The sequence below is a fragment of the Mercenaria mercenaria genome, unplaced genomic scaffold, assembly GCF_021730395.1.
Source record: "Mercenaria mercenaria strain notata unplaced genomic scaffold, MADL_Memer_1 contig_3202, whole genome shotgun sequence".
NCBI classification, from domain to species: Eukaryota; Metazoa; Mollusca; class Bivalvia; order Venerida; family Veneridae; genus Mercenaria; species Mercenaria mercenaria.
Genome location: NW_026461321.1, coordinates 50,945 through 66,364, shown reverse-complemented (window position 1 = coordinate 66,364; position 15,420 = coordinate 50,945). Strand labels below are relative to the sequence as shown.

Below are 15,420 nucleotides of genomic sequence, written 5' to 3'. Positions count from 1 at the left end.
TCTTCAAGAAGGAACTTCATGAAATCTTCATGAAGAAGAAGTGAACAGAAAATGGGACATATTCATAAAAAATTCATAAAATGCAGATTCATGAATTTTTTATGAAGTTGAGACTTCATAATAAATTCCTAAAATCAAACAGTTTGCCCTAATGAAAAAAAGCATGAAGATTTCATGATGTCTTCATGCAGAATAACTCTTAATAAATTCAAGAAACTGTCCCTTCATGAATACTTCATGCAGAAAAATTCTTAAGCAACTTTAATGAAGAAATCATGATTTTTTTGGTTCACAAATCTAACGTCCATTTTCTGTTCACTTCTTCTTCATGAACAATTCATGAAGAAATATTCATTTCGAACTTCATAAAACATTGAATGCTTGTCTTCATGAACTCTTCATGAATGTATTCCATTGGTATTTAAATGGTATACCAGTGGTAGATTTCACTGGCATTCCACTAAAAGTTTACCGCTGGTATAACAGTGAAATGCCACTGGCATACCGGCAGTACTTCACTGAAATACCCCCTGATATTTCAGTGGAATACCAGTGGCATACCTGATCTTTCAGTAGAATACCAGTGGCATACCAGCAGTATTCCACTGAAATGTTGACGGACGCACGACACACAACTGGACAACTGACAACGAACATTTTAAGCGGTCACAAAAGCTCACCATGAGCCTTTGGCTCAGGTAAGCTAACAAAAGTGTACACACTTTGCACTGTGCTTTGTGACTGCATAATTATTCAAATTACAGAAGAACAAAAGTATATATTTCACTTTTACTTCACCCACCTAAGGATAGCTGTAACAAAACTAAGTACTTAATCGAAGTTTTATTAAAACATTGAAATTTGTCAAGACGTATGTGTCCATGTCAGCACAGTCTCTTTATTCCAGCTTGACTAATTGCTTCCTAACCTTGTCATTCAGGGCCTTTGTGATTCTCTCCCATCCCTCCTCCTTTCCATGTGTATTGAGATGTGACCTGTAATGTCTTGAAGGAAAATTGTATTTTGATCTCATACCCTGCTTAAGGGGCCACTGTGGCCGAGCGGTTAAGGTCGCTGACTTAACCCTTAGCGTGCTGGCGGCAAGTGACTTTGCCTTTGCGAACAGTGCAGATCAAGATCAGCCTGCACATCCATGCAGTCTGATCATGGTCTGCACTGTTCGCTATTCAGTCAGTAAATTTTCAGCGAACACCCCTTTTAACAGTTAATGGTTCTGTCCAAATTGAAACATGGACAAGTTCATTATAGAAATTTAGCAGGGTAAGGGTTAAAATCACTTGCCCCTCACCAGTGTAGGTTATAGCCTCTCTGTGGGCATTGAACTCTTCATATGATGAAGTCATCCTATGGCTTACAGAAGGTCGGTGGTTCTACCTAGGTGCCCGCTTGTGATAAAATAATGCATGGAAGGCACCTGGTGTCTTCTTTCACCGTCGAAGTTGGAAAGTTGCCATATGACCTATAACGTTAAGGCCACACCAAAATGTAGTTATTCATCGGAACCTTTTCTGGAAAAAATGAGGCACGAGCTAAAAATAATTTAAGTATTTGTTTTTGTTTTGAGTGAAGAGGAAGAAATATATTTCACTGTTTAAAAAAGAATGTAAAACCTTTTTACATCAGAAATAATTCACCAGGAATTGAGAGAAGTTTTCTTCTGAAAACACTGGTACATTTTGGGTTTTGTTACATTTTGACCGGCAGACAGGCACAACAAAAAGAATTAAATCATGGAAAGAGGTAATAACATTGGCATACAGTATCAGTAATCAAATCATGTATGGTTTGAAATTACTGTTAGAAAATATGTAACATACAACAATGCACAATCATGAAATAGATAATTTACTTGAATATTTAGTAAAATTACTGCTATGAAAATGTAACATTTTAGCTGGACTTTTCAGATTTTCGAAGTTTCTGATAAAGTGAAATATCTAATATATGTTACTACTAAAGCCTTTGATGTGAAACTTAAAATAGTTATTTACTATTATATCAAATCTACACCAGGAGAAACAATCACCACAAATCGTATTTGAATTTTGACAGAGTTACACCACTTTGTGCCCCCAAAGCAATTCAAAACATATGCTTGCATAATTTGTTATTGAGCTTCGAAAACACATTTTTGCACAGAGAGATGGAAAATCCTTTTGCTATTGAAATCGCCACATTTTGTTAGAAAATGCTAAGTAAATAATTATACAAACTGTTATACTGTCGTCTGTAGGAGCAACAGTGGCGTCGTCACTTTGGTCAGCTGTGGATCATTTTGGTCTATCTCAGATCATTTTAGAATAAAACTAAAATGCACATGGCCACCTGTGAAATAAATTAATAATTGCTTTCTCACATCCAACCAAATCATTTTACATACTGGAAAGATAAAAATATGCTGGAATTTTACTGGAAAGATACAAATATTTTCTCGATTATGTTGTGTCCCTGTGACTGTCATATGGTTTGACAAAAATATGAATTTGCTTCACAATCACATTCCAGCGGTCTGCAAAACTTATATTTTGGCATTTTGTTTCCCTTATTAAAGCAAATATTCATACCGAGAAATAAAATGTTTATCTTCGTCATGAAAGTGTAAAAAAATGCTGTAATCCGTAACCCCAAGTGTAGGAACTGGACCTATTAAGTTATTTAAATATTCAAAACCACTTGCAGCAAGTTGCTATAGATGTTTTCAGACGGACAGACGTACAAAGCCACACGATACATGTACCAATATAAACCAATCTAATCACAAACGTTAAAGCACGGCACTCGGTACGAAGCGGTCTGTGTACGCGTGGTAGCCCAGAACTTACTTGCAATTATCAACGAAGGATGCCATTTTCCCTAGAATTTGGTATGTATGCAATCGCCAGGCATGTCATTCTCTAATCAACGCAGATGTGCTTACAATCGACCACCGCTTCTCACCAATCCAATAAACTAAACATTTTTCGGGTAAATTCTGTTCAGTAGCCATTTTTCAAACAAATTCCGCCCAAGAAACATGCGCGGTCGATTTCGGTAGTTTCCGGTATTTTCCCGGAAATCTCCGATTCCATTTATTGCTGGTTTGTATCACTTAATTATTTTGTTTTTCTTGAATTAATGCTATTTTGGCAAAAACAAGATTAACGTGCATCTAAAATAATAACATGATGGGAAAATTATGATATTACAAAGTTCGATAAATAAAAAATGTGCGGTGGCGCTAATTAGCACGTGATGCAAACAAACCGTTCAACAACAACAACAACACGAGGAAACATGCGTGAAAAGGCAAACAAACAATATTTGTAAACACGAGAACAACTGCTGGCGGTACACATTATAAGAAGGTTAGGAAATCTTCATGGATTTCTTTTTCCAGAATAAAATCCTATCAAACGTAGTGATAATCAAGTTTTCAGAATAGAGCACGATGTATCCGTATTTTTGTTAGTCCGGAAATGTGCTTACTTTCACTCAAGGTTACTAACGAAATTGCAGAATATGTAATGTAATCTCTATCTGTGGTCACCATGTGCTTCCCATCACACCCCACTGCTTTTTTGCCGACTGTTACACGAATGATATTGTTTTAAATTATCAAATACCCAATTTATATCGTATACATGTATCCGAATTTGTGTCATTCGATATACTCTGCAGATCGAGTACGAATTTTCACCAAAAGCAGTTGCAATTTTGCAAGTATTCTTTACTGAAATAGCCTAGCTGCGACTTTTTAATATTAAAAGTTTGGACATGTTCTACCATGGTCATTTTTATTTGGTTGCAACTGAACATTTGATTGTTGTTGTTGTTGATCTACTTTTTTTATAATACGGGAGGTCATAGGGTATCAAGTCAAAACGTCCCCTAGTGGCGTTTTACATAATAATAAAAATAAAAGTAGTTAATATAACAATATTAATAATAACAGCCTAATTGTAACAAACAGTCATCACCGCACCCCTCCCCTTATGTATTTATAGGGGGTGTTTTGACCTGGTAATTTTTGGAAGGGAGTGTTTTTACCAGAAAAGGGGGATGTTTTGACCAAAATGGGGGGTGTAATGACTAGGGAATGTTTTGACTAATATCCGGTCATGGCGATGACTGATGCCAGTGAACACGATGTACTGTTGTCATGTACTCCAAAAAGATTAGTCAAAAATTCTACTACAAGTATTTGAACCACATGTATTTCAGCTGGGAATAAAAATGCGGTTTGCCAAAAATGGTCCTGCATGAACCGGAAAGTACATTTTGACAGTTGGCAGTAAAATAAGCAAATTGTTTATAACACTGCCCATGAAGACATTCTGTGAATATTATAATTAACATTAATAATTTTGCGTCCGGCAGGGCATGGTCAAAACATGTAGTTAGCAGCTAGTTAGGTTTACAGATGATAAGATGTATGAAAATTTATATATTGAAATTTTATGGTCCGGCACGAACACGTTTAAGCAGGGCACAGTGCCTGTCTAAAAGGGGGTAGGGGAAAACCCTGCATATTGTTGCATTTAACATTTGAACAATTGTGATGTCTTTAAACTACACTGACATAACATTTTCAGTGAAAAACAGTAGGGCGAATTTAAATATAAAAAAATATTCACAAAAAAGTCATAATAAAATATTATGCTCAAAGATCGATCAAAAGTCATGATAGTTGCAAAGTTTACAGCATGTTAACAATGCCAATTATGTGGTCAATCATGCGCGTCCTTTGGTATTGGTTTCTTATGTGTTTGTCATGGGAGAAGCAGGATGGATATAAAATTAATTTGTTTTTCAGATCACTTTATTGGACGAGAAGTTGTTACGCCTACAAATTTCAGACGTTGCATCTTGAAGACAGCGATCACTTCATGATCATTCTCACAGGAAAGGTAGCTTATTTTTGTTTAATACAGTCACGTCCATAATTTCATGCACACTTGATCCCCTTCTTCTGTAATTACATGGATTTAACCCTTATCATGCTGCACATGATTGGTTCTGCCTTTGCGACCAGTGTAGATCTTGATCAGCCTGTACATCCGTTTCCACTGTTCATCATTCAGTCAGTATCTTTATGGTGAGCACATTAAACAGTTAATGGTACTGTCCAAATTGGAAGATCATGCACAGGTTCATTATAGAAATTTAATAGGGTTAGAGTTAAAGGATTTTAATCCTGAATTATAAGGTTATTGTCACCCAAATTAACCTTTTTATATATAGTTTTTGAACCGTCTGTCGGTCTGTCCGCAATTTTCGTGTCCGGTCCATATCTTTGTCAACCATGGATGGATTTTCAAATAACTTGGCATGAATGTGTACCACAGTAAGACGACGTGTCGCGCGCAAGACTCAGGTCCATAGCTCAAAGGTCAAGGTCACACTTAGACGTTACATCCGTTTCCACTGTTCATCATTCAGTCAGTATCTTTATGGTGAGCACATTAAACAGTTAATGGTACTGTCCAAATTGGAAGATCATGCACAGGTTCATTATAGAAATTTAACAGGGTTAGAGTTAAAGGATTTTAATCCTGAATTATAAGGTTATTGTCACCCAAATTAACCTTTTTATATATAGTTTTTGAACCGTCTGTCGGTCTGTCCGCAATTTTCGTGTCCGGTCCATATCTTTGTCAACCATGGATGGATTTTCAAATAACTTGGCATGAATGTGTACCACAGTAAGACGACGTGTCGCGCGCAAGACTCAGGTCCATAGCTCAAAGGTCAAGGTCACACTTAGACGTTAAAGGTCATATTTCATGATAGTGCATTAATGGGCGTGTCCGGTCCATATCTTTGTCATTCATGCATGGATTTTAAAATAACTACGCATGAATGTGTGGCTCAGTAAGACGACATGTTGCGCGCAAGACCCAGGTCCGTAGGTCAAAGGTCCTAAACTCTAACATCGGCCATAACTATTCATTCAAAGTGCCATCGGGGGCATGTGTCATCCTATGGAGACAGCTCTTGTTGTTTTTATTATACATTTAAGTACATGTACTAAACCAGAATTAATTTTATCCAATAGTTCTTGATCAGACACTATTTTTTGCTTTAATGGAAAGATGGTGGTATTGATGCCCCTTTACCATTCTTACATATACTGAAGAAATTTATTAGTGTCCACTTCTTTAAAATAGCTATTTAAGACAATATAGCAACTGTTGAAGGTCTAACGGTTGAAGCTTTGGGTCATTTGATTTCAAAATACTTTAATTTTGTTCAGTTATAAAATGTTCAGGTATTTTCTGTTCTAATTTCAGTGAAGAGAAAATGGCCAACAGGGAGTGTATATTGGGAAAATTGAAACCTTTCAAAGCAACTGATGAGTACTACAATCTTCTGCCAGAGGACGAAGTAGCAACCCCCAAGTCATTCACAAGATTACAAAAGGGCTATGAATTGTTTTTTTTCTTCTTTTTTTGGCAAGCACAATTCTGCTGCCAAAACCAAGAATGCCTTCACAGTTTGCTTCGAATATGATAATGGAGAACAGTGAAAGTTTTTGTTAGTAAGAAAATCAGTCTTGGAGAGGAAGGAAAGAGATCCGTGATAACAGATGATACCTTAAAGCACTATCTAGATAAACATATGTGCAAGTAATCTCGCATCAACAAATATGTGTCTAGCAGTGAGAAAGCTCATTTTCACAAGTGTGTTTTTGGATATCAGACCAACCATGACATTTATAAACAGTCCTCCAGAGTTGGTTGAACACAGTACATGTACATTAGTCCGGAGGATTTAATCATAACTGCCACCAACAAAGTTGAAGTGGTTTTTACTGGTTTGAAATGTGAGGTGTAATCATACAGTAAACAAATAATATAGTATTAACATCGCTATAGCATTCAAGGTTTTTAGTCATTTGTTTAGCTTATCTGAGCCAAAGGCTCGGGATGAGCTGTTAGTATGGATTGGTTGTCCAGCATTAAACGTCCTGTGTCCATCCTCAAGATTGCATATAAATTGCTTCTCTAAAACTACATATCACATGTTTACCAAATTTGGTCTGTAACACCCCTCCTTTGACCAGCATTCAAATTACAGGAAATGGTTACTTTGTGACCTTGACCATTGATCTTATGATATAAATTATATTCATACTGAATGTTTTAGTACATTGTAAAATGAGTATTGATTTAATTGATACAAGAATTGTATGAATCTAGTTAAAAACATCAAATTTTGATATCCATTATCTAATAGAAGTGTAAATGGAATTATGAGTGGCACTTATACACACATTTTCTGTGTCAAACAGACATGTATTATATAAAAAATACAGTCAAGCAAATTGTTTAACTTTATTCGCTATATAATAATATGTGCCAATTTACTTGTGATTTACTATTTCCATGCCAATAAATTATGCACTATATACACAGTTATTAAAATTGAAGTTTTATGAGGAAATTATCACTTTGCTTCTGATGTGTACCCTAGAATTTCATTTTTGTTACATAAAGTGTAGTACCTTAATTCGTTAGGACCATACATATATCATAAAGTTATTTGTTTAATGGAATGACTGGCATAATGGTATACAGCTGGTAAAAAAAGTAAGTCCGCTGGAATTCCCTTGCAGTTCAGTGAAAAAATTCTGTACAAAATATATATATTAAATTGCCATTGGCTTTGTCCACTGGAAATTTACCTAACTCTCTGTCCACTGGAAATCCATCAATTGGTATACCACTGGAATTAATTTGACCAGTGGTATTCCACTTAAATATATTGGTTACCTGTGGAACTCCACTGAAATACCAGTGGACTTAAGATAACCACTGGAATGCAGTGGTATTCCGCTTATAGAATATCTGTTACCTGTGGTATTCCACTGGAATACCAGTGGATTTATGATAACCACTGTAACGCAATGGTATTCCACTGGCATTCCAATGACATTTTTACTGGGGCAATGAAGTTTGAACAAACAGTTGTATTCCAGTACATGTACCTGGAGCAAGGTGACTCAGCTGAGTGATTCAGGACCTTCACATGGCCCTCTTGTTACATTGATTTCTAGCAATTGTACCAAAGTCAGCTTAAATATTTTTTGGAACATTTTAGGAATAGTTTATGAAGTTTTTATCATAATATACCCATGAAATATTTGTAAGATATTTTTCTTGCATTTTTTAAGAATGAAAACTAGTCATGAAAAATTCATAATTTATTCTTTTGGGACATGTAAGGAATGTTTTATGAAGTTAATGATCATAATATACTCTTAAAATATTCATGAAATATTTACAAAGCAGTTAATGCATTTTTTAAGAATGAAAACTAGTCATGAAAAATTCATGATTTATTCTTTTGGGACATGTAAGGAATGTTTTATGAAATTAATGATCATAATATACTCTTAAAATATTCATGAAATATTTACAAAGCATTTAATGCATTTTTTAAGAATGAAAACTAGTCATGAAAAATTCATGATTTATTCTTTTGGGACATGTAAGGAATGTTTTATGAAGTTAATGATCATAATATACTCTTAAAATATTCATGAAATATTTACAAAACAGTTAATGCATTTTTTAAGAATAAATGAGTTCATTAAAAAATCATTATATATCCTTTGCATATATCATGAAGTTTTTAAGACTTTTGTGAATCCTTCAATACTTCCTAATTTCTTCATGAAGAGGAAACCATCATACTTCATGAAGAAAACTTCATGAAGTGAGCTTAAGCATTGATAAAGGGTACTTCATGAATACTTCTTAAAAGTGTAAAAAATTCATTATTTTATGAATTCTATTTCGAAGGGGCCATCTCTCCTCATCCCCTTGGCACAATTTAATGAAACTTCACACAAGTGATCAGTAACAACAGTAGTTGTGCATGGGACATGTTAGGTTCTTTCAGAAAAACATTTTGCAGAGTTATGGGACTTTGTTTTTTGTTACTATACTATATACATAGACACAATCTTGTGCGCACCATCTCTCCTCATCCCCTTGACACAATTTAATGAAACTTCACACAAGCGATCAGTAACAACAGTAGTTGTGCATGGGGCATGTTAGGTTCTTTCAACAACAAAAATTGCAGAGTTATGGGACTTTGTTTCTTGTTAACATACTATGTACATACAGTCTGCATATGCAATCTTGTGCGCGCCTAATCTCCCGAACCCTTGCACACAATTAAATGAAACTTCACACAAGTGATCAGTACCAACCCTAGTTGTGCATGGTGCATGTTACGTTCTTTTAGATAAATATTCTGCATAGTTATGAGACTTTGTTTTTTGTAACTATACCGTATACATACAGTCCACATAATTATGCAATCTTGTGTGCGTCAAATTGCAATGTACTGTGTCAGTGCATGCGGGGGGTACAGTCATCACCTTTAGTGATAGCTCTAGTTTTACCAGGTCCTGGAGTAATCGTGCCCATCATAATTTTGACCACCAGTCGTCCACTGTTGTTTTTTTTCCTGCTTATGTGTGTGTGTATGAGAATGTGCGATTTTGTTATGGGCGATGCCCTACAGTGTGGTTTTGCCTTACTTTTCTGTTTGTGTATCAGACTGTGTATGTTAGTTGTGTGTGTGTGTGTGTGTGTGCGTGCGTGCGTGCGAGTGTGTGTGTGCGCGCGCGCGTTGTAGGAATACTGCTTGTGCTTCGATATAAACGTTGTTATTTTCTTCCAAAGGTTTCGATCTGTCATTTATTCTTCGTGTTACAATATTTTCAAATAAAGCTTAGCAGAGTAATACAACAAACCTTCTCCACAATGTCTTACCTATATGCGTTTTGGCCGCGCTCTGGTATTTCCCGACTTCTATTTATAGACGCTTGGGAAAACCTGTTTCTGTTGAATGACACGCTTCTCCGTTATGGACTTGAAGATTGGCTCCGCCGGATAAAGTGAATTATTTGCACGTGAAACGTGTGTTGTACTGTTATTGCAAATAGATGATCAATTGATGAATGTGGAGTGCTTTGTTCATTCAAGGTATATCGGAACTCTTTGCTTGTTTATACGACCATACGATCCCGGATTCCAGGATTTATGTCACAAAAGTTGCTCCCCTTTTGTGCAGTGCAGGCATTTGTTCTTTATGTCAACAAGATCTTATACTGTTATTTTGTTCAACGCTAGGTATTGTACATTGTTTAACATACATAATGTCTTTTTGTATAAAAACTAGATGTTTTACGCATACACAGTATTATTGTATGCTGCCGTAAAACACAGACTCTTAGACTAAGGGTATTCAGGTATACTAAGATTCGTGTATTAATGTGGCTTAGAGGTATAGTGATACCCATTTGGCTGTCAATCCGAAGGTCCGTAGTTCAAAACGTTGCAGAGGTTACTGGGATATCTTAGATCCAAGAATCAATTAGAGGACAAGTTTAGGTTCTGCACACGAGAAACGTGTTTACGTGCACTGGGTATTGTACCCAAATCCTCTTCCACTAATTATGTCTCTGCAACTTACCTGCACCTGCCAGGATTTATTAGTATAATGATGATTGTTGTAATCTTAAGGAGGTAGGTGACCTTGTTACTAGGGCAAATTCAAATAAGTTGAACCGCAGCAATTTTTTGTATTTCGTGTAATATGATGTTTTAACTGCTACAATCTCAATTTCGTTTATCTCTGTCCCTTCAAGTTCAATTTTTATCCATGTTTGAAGATCATGACCGCCCAAAGATATTTTATATTGAAAGAAGAAGGAAAATACGGATATTTAACACTTTTCAGTGTATTTTAGTTTCATTGATATCCGTAGAAGTCTGCATAATTGATAATTTTACTAGTATGCGCGTAAACTTTCTAATATAAGCTAAAAATGTATATGTCGCGGGGCTCGTGTTTCCATGGTAACGCATTTTCTCTCATTTTTAAACAACTATGTATAAAAACAGGGTTTTCGACGGCTTCAGTGCCATTCTGTGAATGACCAACATGGAATATTTGGGAAATATTATTAGTAAAATACCAAGCACTTTACATGGTACCCTACATTTCTTAAAATTTAAAGTATCCATGGCAACAGAGATGTTTAGAATAGCTAATGTCTCGCTTTTTGTCGTAATTTCTTATAAAAAAGTATTGAATAAAAGTATCTTTCTTGTTAATGTAGCTTATAATCATATTATTTCAGACGTAAGTTACATTTTCCTGTTATTTGCATTTATTTAAACAAATTTCACAGCTTCATATACTTACAGCAGTACCATTTGTCTGGCATTTTTCATTGAAAAATCGTTCAGCATGCTGCTAATACTCTCATGGATATTGTTGAAATGAAAATAAAAAGCCGAAAATGTGTTCCTTAAATAGACCAATGTCAAAGCTTTTGAATTTTACATTTAGATATATAGGTCACGGGCTTCGTTTCCATGGCAACATCAATTCAATTCATGAAACCGCAATTTTCTTCTGAAATTTCAACAATTTTAGATCTTAGTTTTAGTATATAAGTAACAAATTATCAATGAAAATGAAAAATAGGTATTACAAATGAAACTGCTAGTTTTTTTATTTGAAAATGGCCGTAACAAGTAACCTTTCACCCGACTATATTCCAAATAGCATTGGTTACCATCAAACATTTTAATATAACTACATAAAAGAAGCAAAATATTAATTATTATTCAGAGCAAAAGCCTCATAAAAAATATTTCAGCAAATAATGGCTTTTTGAAAATAGTTCAAGTAAAGAAAATGCACAGAATTACGTACTTTCAAAATAAAAGCTATTGCTTTTGCGCGGTAACTTACACGTAACGTCATGACGTCAATGACGTCATTTTAAGGCAACATTGTTTTGAAGCGTTTCTGCGGCAATTTATTTGTTATTTCTGCATTATTAAACCATAAAGCATCAGATCGGAGACAGGTTCATGATTTGTTTTGAGAAGAACGGATATACAAACACATTTTAGTTTGTCGTAAACTTCATCGTAAATCGTCTCGTTAGCTTCCGGTTGGACATGCGCACTTACAAATATTAAGGTAACCTACCTCCTTAAAACATTTTCGTGATGGTGGTTATCATATGCATATGACAGCCACGTGAATATTCGGCATCGTACATGCGTGGAAAATCGCTGAATTGTTTTTTTTTTGTAATTTCCTTTTTCATAAAAAATAAACTTCAAACAGTTCGACCAAATTCTAGTTTATACGTTAGCTACACATATGGTACGTGAAATAAACTTTGGCAGAAGTGTATGAATTAAGAATATTTGACAAACGCCTTGTGGCGAGGAAAGCACCCATTTTCTTGTCTTCAATGCTTTTAATTTTATTACGTTTTGTCAGGTGATAAGGAAAATATAAGCAAAATTGCTATCTGAATCCAGTGACTTTGCCCGTGTACACGACATCGTAATGTCCAGTGGGTTGACCACCCTGAACAGGCTCCTATAAATTCAGGTCAGGTGTATTCTCATGTATACATTATCCAGATTACTAAATTAGTACACAGCCATTAGCAATATAACACTTGATTGATTTTGAAATTGTAATTCATGTATTACAGTATGCAAAAAACAAACAAACAAACATAAAAACCCCAAAAAACAACTAAACCCATAATATCTGTAAGCCAGCTACTTAATCCATATTATTTTTTATTGCAAAAGTCAGGAAAATGACATATTGAAACAAGTGAAATTGCTATGCAATACACAGTCAGCTGTCACATAAAACCGCATGAAAATAAAAGTTCTACTATACGACACTGTAGTATAAACATTAATCCAAAATACAACCTTGACCTTTCTGAGTTTTACTGTGTAATTAATAATACAATTATTTTAAAATACCACATTGAGTAACAAAGTTATGCTCCAGACACATATTGTTGTTAAGAGACCGGACCCGAAAGTGCCACCATAACGTCAAACACGGGTGATGACTCTTGCATGTTCATTTATTTATTTATTTATTTGGGTTTTACGGCGCACCATCACAGTATAGGTTATATGGCGCCAAACAGGACTACAAATTTTGGTTCCACATCTCATTTACATCGAAATAAAAACATGAGGTATGGAATAAAAATGTGCATACCTGCTGGAATCACAGAGTTACTGCAAAACCAAGTGTTAAGACCCTATCAGTCGCCTCTTACGATCATGCAAGGGTAAGGCAGTGGTTCCAATTCTTTTCATACATAGATCGTCCCAGAACCACATGGGGCCTCTTGCATGTTCAATATCATTTGGCTGTAGTAAACATTTGTGTAACATATTTCAAAATCTCTCAATGAGTAATAAAGTAATACGTCGGACAAGAAATATTGCTTTATAAACCTATGGAATAACATGAATATATTTGTAATTTGGTCCATGCATGAAGAAATTGTTAGTCCGACACAAAATACTTAAATATATAGCTCTGTGTTAAAGTTTGTTTTGTGATAATGACATTTGAGGTAGTCATTCGTGATTGGGGCTCACATATATTTGTATCTATGGTTACACATGTTTTAGAAGTTTAAAATCAATACTTGAAAATCAGTCCATGCATGTATAATCACAGCCCGGATAAGGCCCTGCGGGCGGACGGACAAAAGAACAATGGTAATGAAATCAACTAAAATTACTCAACCATACATAAGTATATATAAACTGTTTACTGACTGTAAGTATACACATTGTACACAAATGAAAGACAAAGGAAATTGCAAAAACACAGATAGACTATACAGATACAAAATGTACATGAAGGAGAGACACTACGAGGCATGTAACATGTCTACAAAACATTTTTTTTTCATACAGCTGTGTTCTCGATAGCCGACTTCAATGACTGCCTATTGCAAATACAGCGGCCGCTTTCGACAGTCATTTTTTTACCATGCCTATTTTACGGCTGATATTTTTTTCAGAAAGAACGTAGAACCCGGAAACTTCACACAAGTGTTTCGAAAGGACACATCTGTTAAACCAGATGATAAAAATTTTCATAGGCTGTTCATAAACAAAACAATTTGCAAGAAACTTTGAATTTTTGTTCGATTTTTCAAACTGAAGAAATTGTTGCGAATTTCCAATAACATAACGATCGTTTTCGGCCCAGAATTTGTAAATGTAAGCTATGTCTATTCCTTGACGAAACTGTAAAGTTGATTTGCAAAAATTGGCTTCGTTTCAATAAAAATAAATGAAAAAACTTAAACTGCCGATTTATAGCTGGGTTACATTTTTTTTTGTCCAGCGGGCGTTAGGATAGCCGGTTATCCAGTGTGATTTAGTTTCCTTCAATTGGAAATTATTCACTCTTCAACTTACTTTGTGCGCCAAAGACAGACCTATGACATTTTTTAAAAAAAAATGGGATTTTCAAAGTTTGCAATTTTGCAGCTGATGTTTCACCTGGTCTTCTTTACACAATTATTAACGCATCTCTTTAACATTTTATAAACAAACCTCAGATTTTTACAACATCCCGACTATGACCCGTATTTGCCTAGAACTTATTTAACGTTTATTTGCAGTGAAAAGAAAACGTCTTTAGGTTTTATCTACGAATTCGTTTGATTTTTATGCTAGCGGGTATATTATAACCACATTCCGAAGAATATTTAAATGAATAACTGGCATACTTCAAATAATACCCACATGTTTAGAATAATTTACCTTAATGACTGATGCATGTGTAAGAGTTATCTGCTTAATCGACAGTCCAGCGGCAACTGAGTTGTCCAGTGCAATGCTATTTTCACAGTGGAACATGTCTAACTAGACTTACCGTGACTTTCACTGGCAATTTGTGATGAGCATACTAGGCTTCCTTAATTTCTTCCAAATGTATAATTCGAACAGCGGACTGCCATGATTATTATTAGTAAATGTATAATTCAGATACTAAAGTGTACGAGGGCCAATATTCACAAATACTTCTTAATTTTAGAATGTCGTATAGTGGCAAGAAATGACCAATGCATTTCTAAATCTTGGTATGATCAAAGAAGATCGTGGCAGGATTATCCATCCTTGAATTTCATAGACTTTAACCAGGGCACTGCGGGTTGTAAATCCCGGTCCCTGTCCGGCCCTGTGTGACGAACACAGTTTAACGCAGGCTTAAATTGAAAATGTTTCAACGATGATCGAGGTTATTGTTCTTCACAGGTGCCTTATTATTTTAAATACTCGGGGTAAAATGTTTGGGATGATCGACATCACTGGCTAGGATTCCTTATTTTTATAACCAATTGCCCGATTAATTCAAAGTTAATATAATAAGTGCTGCTATAATAAGTTTAATTACTATTACACCACTTTGACTATAAATAAGAAAAGTCAACACATATGTAAAATTAAATGTAGACACAAGAGTAAGTCCAGGTTTTTAAATCTATTAAAATATACAGCCCACCCACAAACATACATTTTAACAACAAAGAAC

General features: G+C 35.1%; 1 long non-coding RNA gene across 1 annotated transcript; it reads left to right on the top strand.

The window, feature by feature from the left end:
* Positions 1-3,196: 3,196 nt before the first annotated feature.
* On the top strand, positions 3,197-7,533 carry LOC123545645 (uncharacterized). Its single transcript, XR_006685402.2, has 3 exons — positions 3,197-3,365; positions 4,814-4,907; positions 6,291-7,533. It is a non-coding gene; the product is annotated as an uncharacterized LOC123545645 (long non-coding RNA).
* Positions 7,534-15,420: the final 7,887 nt, after the last annotated feature.